Source organism: Phaenicophaeus curvirostris, chromosome 5, assembly GCF_032191515.1.
Source record: "Phaenicophaeus curvirostris isolate KB17595 chromosome 5, BPBGC_Pcur_1.0, whole genome shotgun sequence".
Classification (NCBI taxonomy): domain Eukaryota; kingdom Metazoa; phylum Chordata; class Aves; order Cuculiformes; family Cuculidae; genus Phaenicophaeus; species Phaenicophaeus curvirostris.
Genome location: NC_091396.1, coordinates 1,727,869 through 1,744,282, shown reverse-complemented (window position 1 = coordinate 1,744,282; position 16,414 = coordinate 1,727,869). Strand labels below are relative to the sequence as shown.

Below are 16,414 nucleotides of genomic sequence, written 5' to 3'. Positions count from 1 at the left end.
ATCAAGAAGAAGAGACTTCCCTCCTTTCCCAGTTTCTCTGTTGTGATCTCTGCTCTCTTTCATCTGGTTTTCATGATACTCTTCTCTGTATTTTAGTAACCATGGTTTTGATTTATGTTCTGAACAATCTCCTGCTGCTTTTTTGTCCCTCCTACCGCAAGCCTCGCAGGCTTCAACGCGGAGTTGGACTCCGGTGCGTGGAGAGTCCGCGTTCCCTGCGCTCGGTCAGCCTGGAGATGACTCCTTCCTGATTTTCTTTCAGTCTAACCAGTCGTTACCCCCAGAAACAGGCAGTTCCAATCTGTGCTTCGTGTCTGCACAGCTGCTCGAAGCCGAGGAACGCTTTTTCAGGGCATTTGCTGCTGCTGCAGCTCTCGTCTTGTGACATGGGAGCTCTGCTTCTGCCTCACCTCCTTTCCCCTCGCTGCTGTCCGTCCTTGCTAAACTCATTCTGGGTTTGGAGCTGGGTGGCTGAGAGGGCAGCGATGCTGTCCCTGCATTTCCCAGCTCCTACCAACGTGGGCTTAGCGGCTTCTCTAGCAGCTGCTAACGAGAGAAAGCTAGGAGGGTGTGGAAGCAAGGAGAGAATGATGGGGAAAAAGGGAGAAAGGCTGAGAGTTGGGGTTGTTGAACCTGGAGAAGAGGAGGCTGTGGGGGAGACCTTAGAGCGGCTTCCAGGACTGGAAGGGGCTCCAGGAAAGCTGGGGAGGGGCTCTGGATCACAGAGGGCAGGGATGGGATGAGGGGAATGGCTTTAAATTGGAAGGGGAAAGATGTAAATGAGACATTAAGAAGAAATTCTTCATGTTGAGGGGGTTGAGGACCAGGTTGCCCAGAGCAGTGGTGGCTGCCCCATCCCTGGAGGGGTTCAAGGCCAGGTTGGATGGGGCTTGGAGCTCCTGATCCAGCAGGAGATGTCCCTGGGGGTGGAACTAGATGGGCTTTGAGATCCCTTCCAACCCAACCCATTCCATAATTCTTAAAATATGACATGAAAACGTCCAGGCAGCGCTTGGGACAGGGTAGAAACTCTTCACTTAGGTTGAGGTCTTGCACAGTTGTCTATCAGCTCCACGAGCAGGTGTTTATATGAAGGAGGACACAGTGATCCCCGCAGGCTGCTCCTGTAGCCCCTTCAGCTCGCCTCTTTTCAGCCCCAGAATAACAGAATGGGCAGTAAATTCCTTGGTTCGTGATGTTGCTGTTAGAGGCTCAAGGAAAGTCATCTGGGAAGCGTCCTGCAAGCAGGATTTTGGGGGAGCTGTGAGGTAGAACAGAAAGGTAGAGATGGAGACACTTGAAAAAGTGGGGGTGGGGGATGTGTGTGCTAATTTAGGAGATGAGTGTGAACGCTTGGGCGTGCTGGGAGGAGGAGATCCTGGCTGGAGGCAGGGACGTGGCTGTGCCGCCTGTAGGACATGGGGAGCAGAAGATGAGGTGGGAATTCACTGTTCCAACTCCAGGGTCTGTAGCAATGAACCCACAGAGAGAAACATGAAGGAGCAATGGTTTTAAGCTGAGAGAGGGGAGATTGAGATGAGATCTTGGGGAGAAGTGTTTTTCTGGGAGGGTGGGGAGGCCCTGGGACAGGCTGCCCAGAGCAGGGGTGGCTGCCCCATCCCTGGAGGGGTTCAAGGCCAGGTTGGATGGGGCTTGGAGCTCCTGATCCAACAGGAGGTGGGAACTGGATGGGCTTTGAGGTCCCTTCCAGCCCAAAGCGTTCCATGATTCTAAAAATATGACATGAAAACGTCCAGGCAGTGCTTGGGACAGGGTAGAAACACTTTGCTTAGGTTGAGGTCTTGCACGGTTGTGTATCAGCTCCACATGCCTGTGCCCCATCCCTGGAGGGGGTTCCAGGTTGTTTAAGCTCCAGGACAGGGAAAGTGTTGGAGTAAATAGAGATAAGAGAATTTGCAGGACTCATAGCTGGAAAACCAGGGGGTGGACGAGGTGCTGAGGGCCATGGGTTAGTGATTGATGGGAATGGTTGGACTCGATGATCCGGTGGGTCTTTTCCAACCTAGTGATTCTATGATCTTCTAAAATGGAGTGGCCTAATTAAACGATTACTGAGCCAGAACCCAGATTCTCTGCTCATCCCCGGTTCTCCTTGGGGAGAGTCGTGCCGGTGAGGGGTGGCTTGAGGTGCAGGTGCTGGAGCCTCCAGGCAAGACGCAGCCCTCTAGGGCTTGGGGGGTTGTGTCGCTGCGCTCCGCATGCAGCTGACACGGCAGGTGTGTGTGCAGAAGGTGCTCGCGTGGGCGTTGCGGAGGAGGGATGTGTGTGCTGGTGTGGAGAAGCGTAGCTAATGGAGGCTCTGTCTGAAGAGAAGGGCTTTTTAGCTCTGGGTTATGGAATTATATATATATATATATATATATGAGGTTTAAATATGATACAAGATCAGAGAAACCTTGATTCATCCTTGCTTGCATAAGCAAAATGAAAATAGGATTCCTGCCTCCCGTGACACGCATCCAAAGCTCAAATTCAGGAAGAGTCTCGCTGCTTCGGCTTCGCAGGATTCAGCCTGGGATTTGGGTTTGATCTTGCTGTGTCACTAGGAAAGCGCAGACTAGGCTTGAGTTTCGAGGAAGAGGTTCGGTTGCTGGTCTTGGCAGTCGGTGGTAGGTAGAGGTGAGGGACCTGTGTCCTTGTTTGTTGCGTTGTGCCTCTTCACGTGTGGTTACAGCATCTTTATGCGAAGCGAGGAGAAGGAAAGAACGGGGGAACCGCATGGAGTTGATGTCAACCAGCTCTGAATTTGAGACTTAATTTCCTAAACCAAGAGGGAGTTGGAGCTGCGTGCGCTGAGCAGTTGGTGACTTCACCTCTTGTAGGCATGTTCTTCCTCAGGGATCTCCAGCTTCCTAGCGGATAAGCCTTTGGGGGTAGAGAACAGCTGGCAGCAGCTGGCAGGAGGAGCTCTGCTTGGTTTGAGGGCATCCAAACACGGAGAAACAAAGGGAGAGCTGCAAAGGGAAGAAGCCACAAGGGAAACCACGGGGAACGTGGAGACCGCGAAAGAAAAGAGAGTAAGAGAATGACTGAGTGGGTTGCAAGAGGAGAGAGAAGACGCATAAAATCTAAAGGATTGGGTGAAGAGCTTTTGGAAAGCAGCATCCGTGTGCGAGAACGGGACCTCTCAGAACACTTGAAGGTGTCGTTACGGGCAGGGCTGGGACCTTGGAGGAGAGAAGCTGGTGGTGCGTGTGTCTAAGTGGAAGGAGGTTGCTCTCCAAGCGTGTGAAGAGCAGCTCAGGCTTCCGAGGGGCTGCGAGGTGGCTGGGATTGGGTTCCTGGCGCGCTGAGCCCGGGAGGGGGTTATTTATAGCAGCAACCACCGAGGGAGGAAAAAGTTTGCTCAAGCTGTCATTTGTGCGAGCTGGAGTCAAGCTCTCCTTCCCTCCTGCTCTTGCTTTCTTCGGATTCTCACTGTAATTAGCAGGCTCTGCAGCAGCCGGGTCAGAGCCGGCAGCTTTCTTTAGAAGCCTCTCTTCTCCAGGCAGGAATAAGGGAAGCTTTTTTTTTTTTTCTTCTGGGAATACTCAGCCTGGTCGTTTGTTTGATTTCAAGGGCTGTTCTCGTGCACTGAGGTGGAAGCCACGAGATGGGAGGGGCAGAACCCAAGTTGCAACGGCGGCGGCTGGAAATTCAGGCTTTAAATGTCCCCTTTGAGCTGAGGAGCAATGGAAGAACCTTTTTAAGAGCCTAATCTGCACTGATTTGAGCTGGAAAAATGCTTGTTAGTCAATACAAAGCCATTTTGCTTTGCTTTACCTTGAAAGCTTTGCCTTTAAAAACTGCAAAGCTTCCTCGTGAGCACCCGGAGTGACGGATCGAGAGCAGCGGAGCGTTGGGATACGGCTACGGGCGGCTGGAATCTGTGTTTCTCTGACGGACGGTGGCAACGCTTCGTTGTTGGGGGCTCTAAGACCTCTCGGTGCATGCATGTAAGTGATATTATCTCAGTCAAGGTCGCTTCCAAGCCCAAATTTGCAATTCTCTGCTATAGTAGTTGAGCAATTTAGCCTAGCGATGTGTTTACGCTACGTTGAAGGTGATCGCTGCTGTGAAGGGTGGTGAAAATGCTGCTTGTGCCTGAGCCACACGCATCGCCCTTCGCCAGAGAGGGCTCGTTACCGGGGTGTTTGATCTTTGCTTCGTTAACGCCCCGGGATAAACATTCAAGTGCAAGTGGATCTGCTCTGTGATCCGGGCACGTGGTTTGGACCCGTGCCCTCCGCGGGAAAGCAGCCGCCCTCTGGATGTTAGGAGGTTGTTGGGCTTCACGTGATCTTGTTGGAAAATGTGGATTTGAGGGGGTTTTTGACTTCTGTGAAGGTGGAATTGCACCAAGGGGGAGGAACGATCCCCATATAGAGATGAATTACACCTAGGAGGGGGAATGATCCCCGTGTAGAGATGAGTTTCTAAAAGTGATGCCATAAATATCACTTGAGGTTCCCTGGAGGGGTTTAAGGGCCGGGTGGACGAGGTGCTGAGGGACGTGGGTTAGTGATTGATGGGAATGGTTGGACTCGATGATCTGGTGGGTCTCTTCCAACCTGGTGATTCTGTTTTCTTAAATGTGCTCGCAAGAATAACTGCTGCTCCTTGCAGCCTTATCCCGATGTCTGATGCATTTTCAGTGAAATCTCTAAGGAATCTAGAGCTGGGGGCAAGAAATAGAAGAGATGCTACTTAGTAAGGTGCAAGGGTGATGGTCTTGGGAGGAATAAGCTGTTGGAAAGTGGGAAGGTTGAGGTGGACATGCATTTTCAATGAAATACAGACATGATGTTTTCTCTGTCTTCTATGATTCCCTCTGTGGAATCACAGAATCGCTTGGATAAGACCTTTGAGGTCATTGAGTCCAACCGTACCTGTCTGCTACTAAACCAGATCCCTGAGCACCTCGTCTAATGAGGTGGGCTCCTGGATGCTGGGGTGGTGGCTGGTTGCTGGGGGTTTCATCTGAACGTTGCAAGAAGACAGATTGGGGGTTGCAGGGGACTGGCAGGAGAGGTGGACTTGTAGGACTTCACAGTTTCGAGTGACCTATTTAAAAATGGTTATGAAATAGGTTAAGTGCGTTCACGGGGCTGGTTGTGGGAACGGAGATGCGATGGGAAGACATTTAGGACATGGTGTATTTGTTGTGAGTTGTAAGAAACAATCCTTGGTGGTGAATGACATGGAAAAGCAGCGAGAACTTAACTGTTCAGCCTGGAGAAGACATCTCTAAGGTCTGAACAACCCCAACTCTCTCAGCCTGGTCTTTGATGGGAGGTGCTCCAGCCCTCGGATCATCTCCATGGCCTCCTCTGGACTCGCTCCAACAGTTCCGTCTCCTTCTTATGTTGGGGATCCCAGAACTGGACGCGGGGCTCCAGGAGCAGAGGGACAGAATCCCCTCCCTCATCCTGCTGGCCACGTTTCTTTGGATGCAGCCCAGGACATGGGTGGTTTCTGGACTGTGAGCATGTGTTGCTGGCTCCTGTTGACCTTCTCATCCCCCAGCACCCGGGTCTCCCCCAGGGGAGACCTCCTTGCTCTCTGCAACTCCCTGAGAGGATGTTGTGGAGAGGAGGGAGCCGGGCTCTTCTCCCAAGGGACAGGGGACAGGACGAGAGGGAATGGCCTCAAGCTCCACCAGGGGAGGCTCAGGCTGGACAGCAGGAAAAAATTTTTCACAGAAAGGGTGATTGGGCAGTGTCCGAGGCTGCCCAGGGAGGGGGTTGAGTCCCCTTCCCTGGAGGGGTTTAAGGGCCGGGTGGCCGAGGTGCTGAGGGACATGGGTTAGTGATTGATGGGAATGGTTGGACTCGATGATCTGGTGGGTCTCTTCCAACCTGGTGATTCTATGATTCTATGAAATCCTTCTCCTCAGGGCTGCTCTTCCATTGCTCATGGAAGAAACCACTGCAGAGCGATTCTCTTTGCTCCACATCCCGGGGCTGCCTCTCAGCTGCTTCTCCTCGCCGACGAGTTTTGTGGGGAGGGGAGCTGGGAAAGATTGCCAAGGAACGGTGTTGACCGCACAGCTTTCCCGAGTTTGGCACCGAGCGTGTGTTCTCCCACTTCTTTCGCTCTTCTCGTATTGGCAGCGGTGGTCGCTCAGCTCCTGTAGAGTGACTGGTGGCTTTCCCTCTCTGTGACTCATCCTCTAGGGAATTCCTGAAGCTGTGAGTCAAGTTATTGGGAAAACTGTTTGCCCACTAGCGTAAACTAGGGAGCCTGTGATGGGAGAGACACTGATTTTTCAGCATAGCTTGCGTTGTCCTCTTTCTTCTTCAAGGCGAGTCACTTCCACAGTACCTGTAGCAATGATAGAATGCTGAATATATTCTTTTTCACCTCGAAATATGCTCCTCCTGATATTTTTTTCTCCTTTTATTTGAAGGTGGCTGGTCCGATAAGCGTTCCAGGGTGGAGGAAACCAAACAGAATTGAATTTGCCAGTATTGTAGTGCAAAAGAGCTCACCTAAAGAAATGAGGCTGTTGGGTCGGCACCGCTCAGCTACGTCTGAAACACGCCTTTTGTAAGTACCATCTACCACCTCGTTGTGCACTTGTTGGCTTAATCCAGCCCTTAATCTCTGCCTACAGGAAAGATGAGGAGGGGCTCTTGATCAGGGAGGGCGGGGACAGGATGAGGGGAACGGTTTGGAGTTGAAGGAGGGGAGATGGAGATGACATCTTGGGGAGAAACGTTCTCCTGTGAGGATTGCCCAGAGCAGTGGTGGCTGTCCCATACCTGGAGGGGTTGAAGGCCAGGTTGGATGGGGCTTGGAGCCCCTGATCCAGTTGGAGGTGTTGGAACTGGATGGGCTTTGAGGTCCCTTCCAGTCCAAACCAGTCCATGATTCTCACCACAAGATGGATGTTGAGGCTTTGGAGGGAGTCCAGAGAAGAGAACGGAGCTGGGGAAGGGGCTGGAGAAGAAGAGGAGCGGCTGAGAGAGCTGGGGGGGTTCAGCCTGGAGAAGAGGAGGCTGAGGGGAGACCTCATTGCTCTCTGCAACTCCCTGAGAGGAGGTTGTGGAGAGGAGGGAGCTGGGCTCTTCTCCCAAGGGACAGGGGACAGGACGAGAGGGAATGGCCTCAAGCTCCACCAGGGGAGGGTCAGGCTGGACAGCAGGAAAAAACATTTCCCAGAAAGGGTGATTGGGCAGTGTCCGAGGCTGCCCAGGGAGGGGGTTGTGTCCCCTTCCCTGGAGGGGTTTAAGGGCCGGGTGGCCGAGGTGCTGAGGGACATGGGTTAGTGATTGATGGGAATGGTTGGACTCAATGATCTGGTGGGTCTCTTCCAACCTGGTGATTCTGTGATTCTCTGAAATCCCCTTTCTTTTGGGCTTCCTGTAGCCCTGAGCGGTGAAGATGAAGATCCGATTGCTGGGTTTTAAGCAATTATTGTTTGGAGGTGGATCATACTGAAGGACTTTGAGGTCCCTTCCAAACCCAAAGTGTTCCATAACTGAGGTTGCCCAATTTCATTGTGCCCTGGCTGACTTAATCCAGCCCTCATCGGTTTAACTACGAACAAATTAATAGTTGTGTGGTTTACAACCATGAATTAACAAATTTTGAATGGGATATTACAATAAAAAGAAAGAACTTTAATCCCTAATAATCGTGTCCAGGGAAAATTAACGGTTGTACCTCATGTGAGCATGGGTTGGCTCAGACTGTGTGTGTTGCCTTCTGCTGCGAGCCAGATTCAAGGTGCTCAGCTGCTCTTTGGTTTTGATCGTGAGGTGCTTGCTGCGTCTCCAAACTCAGCTCAACTCATCCCAATATTCTCTTTCCACATCTTTTTCCCTGCCCCGTTCAATCCAAGCTTCTCTCGTCGCATTACCAGATTTTATTACCCTGTAGAACACTAAGTTCTATTTAAAATACAAAATTAGTTTCACTTTTTAATACATTTTTTTCCCCCTAGCAACTTGGACATTATTTTTGCTCGAGCTTGGAGTCGTTAGAAGGCTCAGATTGTGGGCTTCGCTGGCACAAAATGTAGGTGGTTGCAGATATGTCGGCATCGATACAACGATTGGGTGTTGTTTTTAACTAAATTAGTGTCAGCAGACTGGGATTGTGCTCCTTCCCCACTCCAAGCTTTTCAGGAGTGGCTCATTTTAAGGTAAGCTTCTCCGTCGACTTCTATTTCTTGACCACTTAGTCATCGAGGCTTTGAATTTTCTGGAGCCAGACAGGTATGAAGCTTGGAGTTCAACTGTTCTCCTGCTGAGGTCAAGTGCTGGTCACCTTGGTGCTGGAGGGTGAGGCTCTTTTCAGCTCTCGCAACGTTTTTCTTCCTTTAATTCGAGTGTCTCACGGTGATTCCTGACTTTATGGACTGAGATGAAAGCGCTTTTCAAAGGTGTTTATCCCTGCAAACTTCTTCCTTGTTCATCCACGGATGAATCCTGCCCTGTGGGGTATCCCAGCTGGAAAAAAAAATAGAGGAGACTTCAGATCTTGCTAGTTTGAGGGTTTTTTTCCTTTATTTACACACACATCTTGCAGGCAAACGCACCGATGAAGTGGGAATGGGTGTTTTGCTCATGGAAGGTGCTGAGGGCTGACAGGACAGTGGTTCTCAGCTCAAATATGGTGAAAAAGGATGATGTGGGGATGGCAGAGGGGCTTGGGGACCATCCTCCTGGTGGAAATCCCTGTCTCATCGCTTTGTAGGACTGCGATCCCCGCGAAACCAGGCTCTGAACCGGGGCCAGATGCTTTGAGGAGTTGTATTTCCATCCCTTTAATTCAGCGGATCCTTCATCCTCCTTTTAACTGGTGCTTGTGACGTCGTGCACGGCCGTGGTTTGGTGTCATTTGACTCTGCTCAGGATCTTTCCGTGCTCTTGCGCTAAAACCAATGAGATTTGCAAGGTGGTTTTTCTTTGCTGAGCTCACCACTGTTGTTGTTTCTCTATAATAAAAGGGAATCGTACAGAAAACGTGTTCAGCTTTGCAAAGAACAGCTTTATTCCAGCAGGCAGCAGGGGTGGGACTGGCCAGGCCTCCAAAAGCACGTGAGGAACTGTCATGGGCTGGAGAAGAAGGTTGGGGTTGTTGAGGCTGGAGAAGGCTGTGGGGAGACCTTAGAGCAGCTTCCAGGGCTGAAAGGGGCTCCAGGAAAGCTGGGGAGGGGCTCTGGATCAGGGAGGGCAGGGACAGGATGAGGGGAAGGGTTTGGAGCTGCAAGAGGGGAGATGGAGATGAGATCTTGGGGAGAAATGTTTTCCTGTGAGGATGGGGAAGCCCAGGTTGCCCAGAGCAGTGGTAGCTGCCCCATCCCTGGAGGGGTTCAAGGCCAGGTTGGATGGGACTTGGAGCCCCTGATCCAGTGGGAGGATCAAAGCCCATCCAGTCCCACCTCCTGCCATGGGCAGGGACACCTCCCGCTGGATCAGGGGCTCCAAGCCCCATCCAACCTGGCCTTCAACCCCTCCAGGGATGGGGCAGCCACCCCTGCTCTGGGCAACCTTTCCACCCTCCCAGGAGAACATTTCTCCCCAAGATCTCATCTCCATCTCCCCTCTTTCAGCTCCAAGCCCTTCCCTTTCACCGTATTCTTGCTCTCCCTGGTGAGGAGCCGTTGCTCGTCAGCATTGGACCCTTTGTAGCGTGTCGGGCATTGTTCTACGGGAAGACGACCAGTTTGGAGTGAACAGCGAGTGTGATTCTCAGTCTTCTGCGTTAGGAGTAAGGATTTAGAGCTAAGGGATTTTTTTTCTCATGAGAGAAGAGGAAGCGTTTAAGAAAAACCGATGAGAGGCTTTTGAAATTCGAGGGCATAAATTGTAAGGCTGCAAGGTTCAAGAAGGCACCAGGGAGGAGATGCTGTCTGCGTTTGAAGGTTTTTTGGACTCGTGAGAGCTATTTTTTCACGCAAGGTGAGAGGCGTTTGGAGTAAGGGACAGAGGGGAATGGATTTAAGCAAGGAGCACATGCACGTAGGAGATACCTCAGTGTGCTGCCTGCGGGAAAGGGGCTTTGTGAAGAAATGTTAGGGAGGGATAAGTTGATTGAGGGTCAAGAGGCCAGGTTTCTGTTCCCACCAGTGTATCCTTGAGGCTGTCACCACTGCGCTTCCAACGGTTTGTGGTTAAAGTGGGGCCAGTTACAGGAGGCTGGTTCCAAGTGGGGTCCCCAGGGCTCCGTGCAGGGTCCAACCCCGTTCAGTGTCTTTATCAATGACCTGGATGAAGGCATCGAGTGCACCCTGAGCGAGTTTGCGGATGACACTAAGCTGGGTGGAAGCTGGATCTGCTGGGGGGTCAGGAGGCTCCAAAGGGATCGGAACAGGCTGGATCCATGGGCTGAGACCAACGGGATGGGGTTCCACCAAGGCTTGGATCAGACCCGGCGTGGCCAGCAGGGCCAGGGAGGTTCTTCTCCCTCTGGCCTCGGCCCTGGGGAGAGCGCTCCTCGAATCCTGGGGTCAGTGCTGGGCCCCTCCCCACCAGAAGGATGTTGAGGCTCTGGAGCGAGTGCAGAGAAGAGAACGGAGCTGGGGAAGGGGCTGGAGAAGAAGAGGAGCGGCTGAGAGAGCTGGGGGGGTTCAGCCTGGAGAAGAGGAGGCTGAGGGGAGACCTCATTGCTCTCTGCAACTCCCTGAGAGGAGGTTGTGGAGAGGAGGGAGCTGGGCTCTTCTCCCAAGGGACAGGGGACAGGACGAGAGGGAATGGCCTCAAGCTCTACCAGGGGAGGGTCAGGCTGGACAGCAGGAAAAAACATTTCCCAGAAAGGGTGATTGGGCAGTGTCCGAGGCTGCCCAGGGAGGGGGTTGAGTCCCCTTCCCTGGAGGGGTTTAAGGGCCGGGTGGCCGAGGTGCTGAGGGACATGGGTTAGTGATTGATGGGAATGGTTGGACTCGATGATCCAGTGGGTCTCTTCCAACCCAGTGATTCTATGATTCTGTGTATTCCACCCTTTAGGATTTTAGCTGGTGGGGCGTACAGGTATCTTCTCATCCCCTGGGTTTTGAAGGTCGGTTTCTACTCCAAGATGTATTTTGGGTATTTGTGTCAGTGGGCAGCGTTGCAGCTCCAGAGCCAACCTTATCCCATTAGTTCTGTAACGATGACCTTGTAGTGAGACGATTGTGGGGCCGAGCCCTTCTCCTCGGGGAGACGCATCCGAAATGTGCCAAGCCACAAGAGGCTTTGAACCTTTCCTTTCTCAGACCTGGTGGTTCAGTCTCTTGGCTCTGGCACGGACTCGTTTTATCTCCTTCTGCTTGAAAAATGGGAAGCTACAAAGGAGAATCTTAAAAGATGGAGTGAAATTGGTATTCTGGAATTAAAGACCCCACTGATTTTTGCCACTGTTCCCTGCCTGTGCTGTGACCTGGTAGTAAATGGAGATGCTCAAGGCCAGGTTGGATGGGGCTTGGAGCCCCTGATCCAGTGGGAGGTGTCCCTGCTCATGACAGGGAGGTGGCACTGGATGGCCTTTGAGGTCCCTTCCAACCCAAACCATTCTATGATTCTATAAATACCACTCGTAGATCTTACTTTATATTATTTAAAGTACAGATCTGTTCTCTTAATCATATTCAGTCACGGAAGAAGACTCCTCACAACCTTCTGGCAGCTGCTGTACCATCTCCCTTCCCCAGGGAAGGAGCTTTCCGTGCGGTTCCTGCAGGCATCACATGCAATGAGTATCTCCTGCTGCTTTTTAAAAGGCATCTTGGAAGCTCTCATCTTCCTTTGGGGCTGGGTCATTTGTCTCCACCTTGCTTTATGAGCTCCTGTTCCATGTGGTGTGTTGAACAGAGGAGATATTCCTCCTTTTTATAAGATGCTCTGAGATATTCCCACCCTGGAAAGGCATTTTTCAAAGGTCTGGATGTTTTTGCAGCCATCCCACCACTTTTTTTTTTTTCCTGCTGTTTCTTGTTAATGGTTCTTCTGTGCCTCCTAGCTGGCTTCAGGACATTCTGTATGGATGCAACCACATCCCTGCTTCTCCCTGCAAGGGGACAACAGGGTGGTGGGGCACTGGTGCAAGATAAGTAGGGGCTGCCCCATCCCTGGAGGTGTCCAAGGCCAGGCTGGATGGGGCTTGGAGCCCCTGATCCCGTGGGAGATGTCCCTGCCCATGGCAGGGGATGGAACTGGAAGGGCTTTGAGCTCCCTTCCAACCCAAACCGTTCCATGATTCTATGAACAGTTCCCAGGTTGTGAGGAACCAAGCTCAGAAATGGAAAAAGCTCAGTTTAAGGCCCTTATAAATAGCTGGATGAGGACTGATGAAGTTTGATTTGGGGATTTTCTCCTATACAGGGACAGGAGTTGGACTCGATGGTCCTTGTGGCTCCCTTCTGACTCAGGACACTGTATGGTTCTATGAACCTATGATCCAAGTTCTAATTGATGATAGCAATCAAGCGCAGTAAATGCTTATAGAAATCCGTGATTAATGGACCAGGAGGTTTCTGTCAGCTGGAGGGGTCATAACCCAACCTGGAGTAGAAAGCCTGTGTCCCATATGGAACATCCTTACGAGGAAAGCAGGGGTCTTGGGTCCAGGTAGGGGTGACTTGATGGGGCTGGAACCCTGCGTGTCAAGTGCTGTTTCAGGGGAAGGGGTTGTATTTGATGAACCAGCAGATGTTTCAGGGACAGGAGCTGTGTGGTTAAGCGAGCTGAATGTCGTTTTTGGTCGCCCAGATTTGACAAACGTGGTTGTCTTAAAATGCTGTTGCTTTTTCAGTTCACTTCAGCATAAAACCGCTTTGGCAAGAAGTCCAGAGAGCTTCGGTAGGTCTAAGAAATAACTTCAGAAAGAGGAAATACAGGTAGAGCAGCAGGGGACAGGGCATGGTTCTGTCAGTAGAAGGAGGAGAAGAAGGTTGTGCAGCATGGTGAGGAGGCAGAGAATCATAGAATAACCGGGTTGGAAGAGACCCACCGGATCATCAAGTGCCGAGTCCAGAGGGACAGTTCCAGAGGACCAAACCAGATGGAGTTAATCTGGGATGCTCAAACACTGTCCTTTGCCTGCCTGGGCTGCTCAGTGACTCTCAGATCTTATCTTGGAGGCGTCCTTCTTCTCCTCTTGGGGCTTTGCAGACAAGCTGCTGTGCCCTCTGGACAACCATCTCCAGGTGTCCAAGCAGAGTGACCTCGTGGTGTTTTCTGGGGATAAAAAAAAAGGGTCATTGATGCACCCGTAAGCACCTCTGAGAGTGCAGGGAAGCGGAGGAACCAAGAGTCACCAGACAAATGCTGCTGCTTGAGCTGCCGCGGCACAAAGCTGCTTTTGTTTCAGTTTTCCAGATGGATTCCCCTCAGCAGCTCTTGTAGAGGATCTGTGTGAGCTGGCAGTCCTGGGCGATGACTTCTCAGCGGGTCGGGGCTGGGATGTTCCATGGGAACGTGGTGGCATTTCATCCAGTACAGGAGCATCATCCGGCCAGTGCACAGTGCTGGATCTCTGTGGAACAGCAAAGGGCTTTGTCCTCTAGTGACTCCTGCAACCAGCTCCAGCTCTAAGACCTGAAGGAGGGGAGATGGAGATGAGATCTTGGGGAGAAATGTTCTCCTGTGAGGGTGGGGAGGCCCTGGCCCAGGTTCCCCAGAGCAGGGGTGGCTGCCCCATCCCTGGAGGGGTTCAAGGCCAGGTTGGATGGGGCTTGGAGCCCCTGATCCTGTGGGAGGTGTCCCTGGGGGTGGTACTGGATGGGCTTTGATGTCCCTTCCAACCCAACCCATTTTATGATTCTATGAAATCCCCTTTCTTCTGGGCTTCTGTAGCCCCGAGTGGTGAAGATGAAGATGTGGTTGCTGGGCAGTTATTATTTTGAGGTGGATCACACTGTAGGACTCTGGAGTTGAGGCAGAACTTGAGGAGATGAGCTGAAAGAGGGTGCTGATAGATAGGAAACGCGGGCGAGATGGGATTGCTTTGTGATACCTGCACTGTGAGAAGTTCCAGGCAGGTCATTAATGACCTTTAAGGTCCCTTTCAACCCAAACCATTTGTTGAAATAGGGTGATGACTGTGTTGGGCCGGCAGGGCTTCCTCCCGTGCACACAGGCATCATGAATGGGCTGTCAGAGTGAGAAGCATCATGGGCACTGGAGGATTTGATTTGCATGTGGTGGAGATCAGATTTCCCCTAATTTTCTGCTTAACAGGAATAGCAAGTGGTGGTCTGAACGGCAGGAGGTTGAGGGAGGACCAGGAGGTTTTGGGTGATGGAGGTGGATGCTGGGCGGGTCTGGAAGCTGGATCCCATGATCAGGAGTTTCGGGGAGGGTTTGTGTTGAGCTGGGAGGGTGCAGATGTGTCCTGGGTGTCGGCACGATGCTGTGAGCCTGCAGCGAATCCTGCTGAGGGTTTGGGTGCTGGGGAGAAGCCGATTCTTTCCTGGGGTGGTGGCATGGGGTGGGTGGTCTCCTGAGGTACCAGATGGACGCACAGCCCCTTTCATAGAATCACCAGGTTGGAAGAGACCCACCGGATCATCGAGTCCAACCATTCCCATCAATCACTAACCCATGTCCCTCAGCACCTCGTCCACCCGTCCCTTAAACCCCTCCAGGGAAGGGGACTCAACCCCCTCCCTGGGCAGCCTCGGACACTGCCCAATCACCCTTTCCATGAAGAATTTCTTCCTGCTGTCCAGCCTGACCCTCCCCTGGTGGAGCTTGAGGCCATTCCCTCTCGTCCTGTCCCCTGTCCCTTGGGAGAAGAGCCCAGCTCCCTCCTCTCCACAACCTCCTCTCAGGGAGTTGGAGAGGGCAATGAGGTCTCCCCTCAGCCTCCTCATCTCCTCCAGGCTGAACAACCCCATGGCTTCCCCCATGGCTGCGTTCAGCTCGTATTTACGCGTATAACTTCTTCCAAGGGTGATGTCAGCTCTGATGGGATGTTGGATTAAGCTAAATCTCCTCGGTTTAGCTGCAACGTTGTCTCGCTGGAGCGTTTTTCTCCCTTGCTCTTTTTCTCTAAGCCTTCCCCTCCAGACAGCTAATTCTCCCCTTCCCCCACATCCTGTCACAAGGAATTAACGGGCTGAAAAGGCCTGGGAAGAGGCTGCTGGTTGGGAACAGGCTCTCCTTTCTGTGTCCCCAGGGTGGCCCCTTCTTCTGTGCCCCTTTTGTTGTCCCATCCAACTCCCACCCATTCAGTTCGTGCCAGAGGAGAAGCTGGTGGCCCTCAGCCTTTTCTCAGCGATGCTGCTCGATGCCGTCTCCTCCAGCCCAGGGGCCTTCCCGTGCGTAACCGGGGGACGCGCGGCGGCGTTCCCGCTCCTCCCAGCTTCTTGGCAGCGCCAGGGAGGAGGTTTGTGGTGCCTCGCTCGCCGCCGGAGGTCTTTCCCCCCCGTCTCCTGGCTCGGCGTCTCTGACAGCATCGCCCGCTCTCGCTCCTTCCCACAATTCACACACCAGCTCCTCAGAATGGGGGTGATGTCACTTCCTTCCAGAGGGTGCCGGGAGGGGTGGGAAGCGGGGGCTCGCGACCCCATGGCTTGCGGCGATGAATAAATGAGGTGGCTGTTCTCGAAGGGAGGGAGGCGCTCGGAAGATGCCGCTCGGCTCTGTCGGAGGGTGGTCACCGTGCCCTCCTTCTCTTTGCCTGGTGGGTGTTTCAATGGCTGCGAGAAGAGTTGGCTCTTTCCTCCTTCACGGGTGATGCCTCTCTCCGGGGAGATGCTCCCTTCCCGAGAGACCCTCCCGGGAGAGAAGAACATGCAGGAGCCGGACCGCGTGCCATGTAAGATTTCTGCTTCCACGGACCTTTCTGTGAGGGTCGAGGGCTCTGGGCTGGTTGCACGCAACGCTTGTGCTTGCGTGAGCTTCCCTCTTAGCTCCGCGTTGGCTTCTTGGGGCTTCACGTGCTGGGCGTCGGGTTTTAGTGCAGCAGCGTTAAGGGGGTTTTGCTGTTGTAAAGCTGGAGTCGGTGGTCTCAGGGCTGTTTGCGCTCTGAGCTTCCACTCTTCTTCCCAAGATCATTTCTTCATCGTCTTAAAATGCAGCTGCTGGGATCTCCCGTGGGATGAAGGCAGAGAGTCCTCATGCAGAGGGCTTTGCTTTTTAATTCTTGTGGGCTTTCCAGTCTCCGGCCTCCCATCATCTCCCTTCTTCTGCAGGGCTGGAGCACCTCCCATGCGAGGTCAGGCTAAGAGAGTTGGGGTTGTTCAACCTGGAGAAGAGAGGGCTCTGAGGAGACCTTAGAGCAACCTCCCAGTACCTGAAGGGGCTCCAAGAAAGCTGGGGAGGGGCTGCTTATGAAGGATTGTGGTGATAGGATGAGGGGGAATGGGGATAAACGGGAAGGGGCAGGTTTAGACTGGACATAAGGAGGAATTTCTTCATGATGAGAGTGGTGAGGCACTGGCACAGGCTGCCCAGGGAAGCTGTGGCTACCCCATCCCTGGAGG

The 16,414-nt window shown here is 52.7% G+C and overlaps 1 protein-coding gene across 3 annotated transcripts in view; it reads left to right on the top strand.

Annotated features, from left to right (window-relative positions):
• The first annotated feature begins 3,405 nt into the window (after window positions 1–3,405).
• Window positions 3,406–16,414, top strand: part of DAGLA (diacylglycerol lipase alpha) — a 54,532-nt gene continuing 41,523 nt past the window's right edge. Inside the window, exons 1-2 of one of the 3 annotated variants that reach the window (XM_069857221.1) lie at window positions 3,406–3,956; window positions 6,410–6,549. The gene's annotated coding sequence lies outside the window, so the exon portion shown is untranslated. Of the gene's footprint in view, window positions 3,957–6,409; window positions 6,550–15,637; window positions 15,748–16,414 lie in introns of those variants that run through there. The other 2 variants (XM_069857219.1, XM_069857220.1) reach the window with 2 other exon arrangements.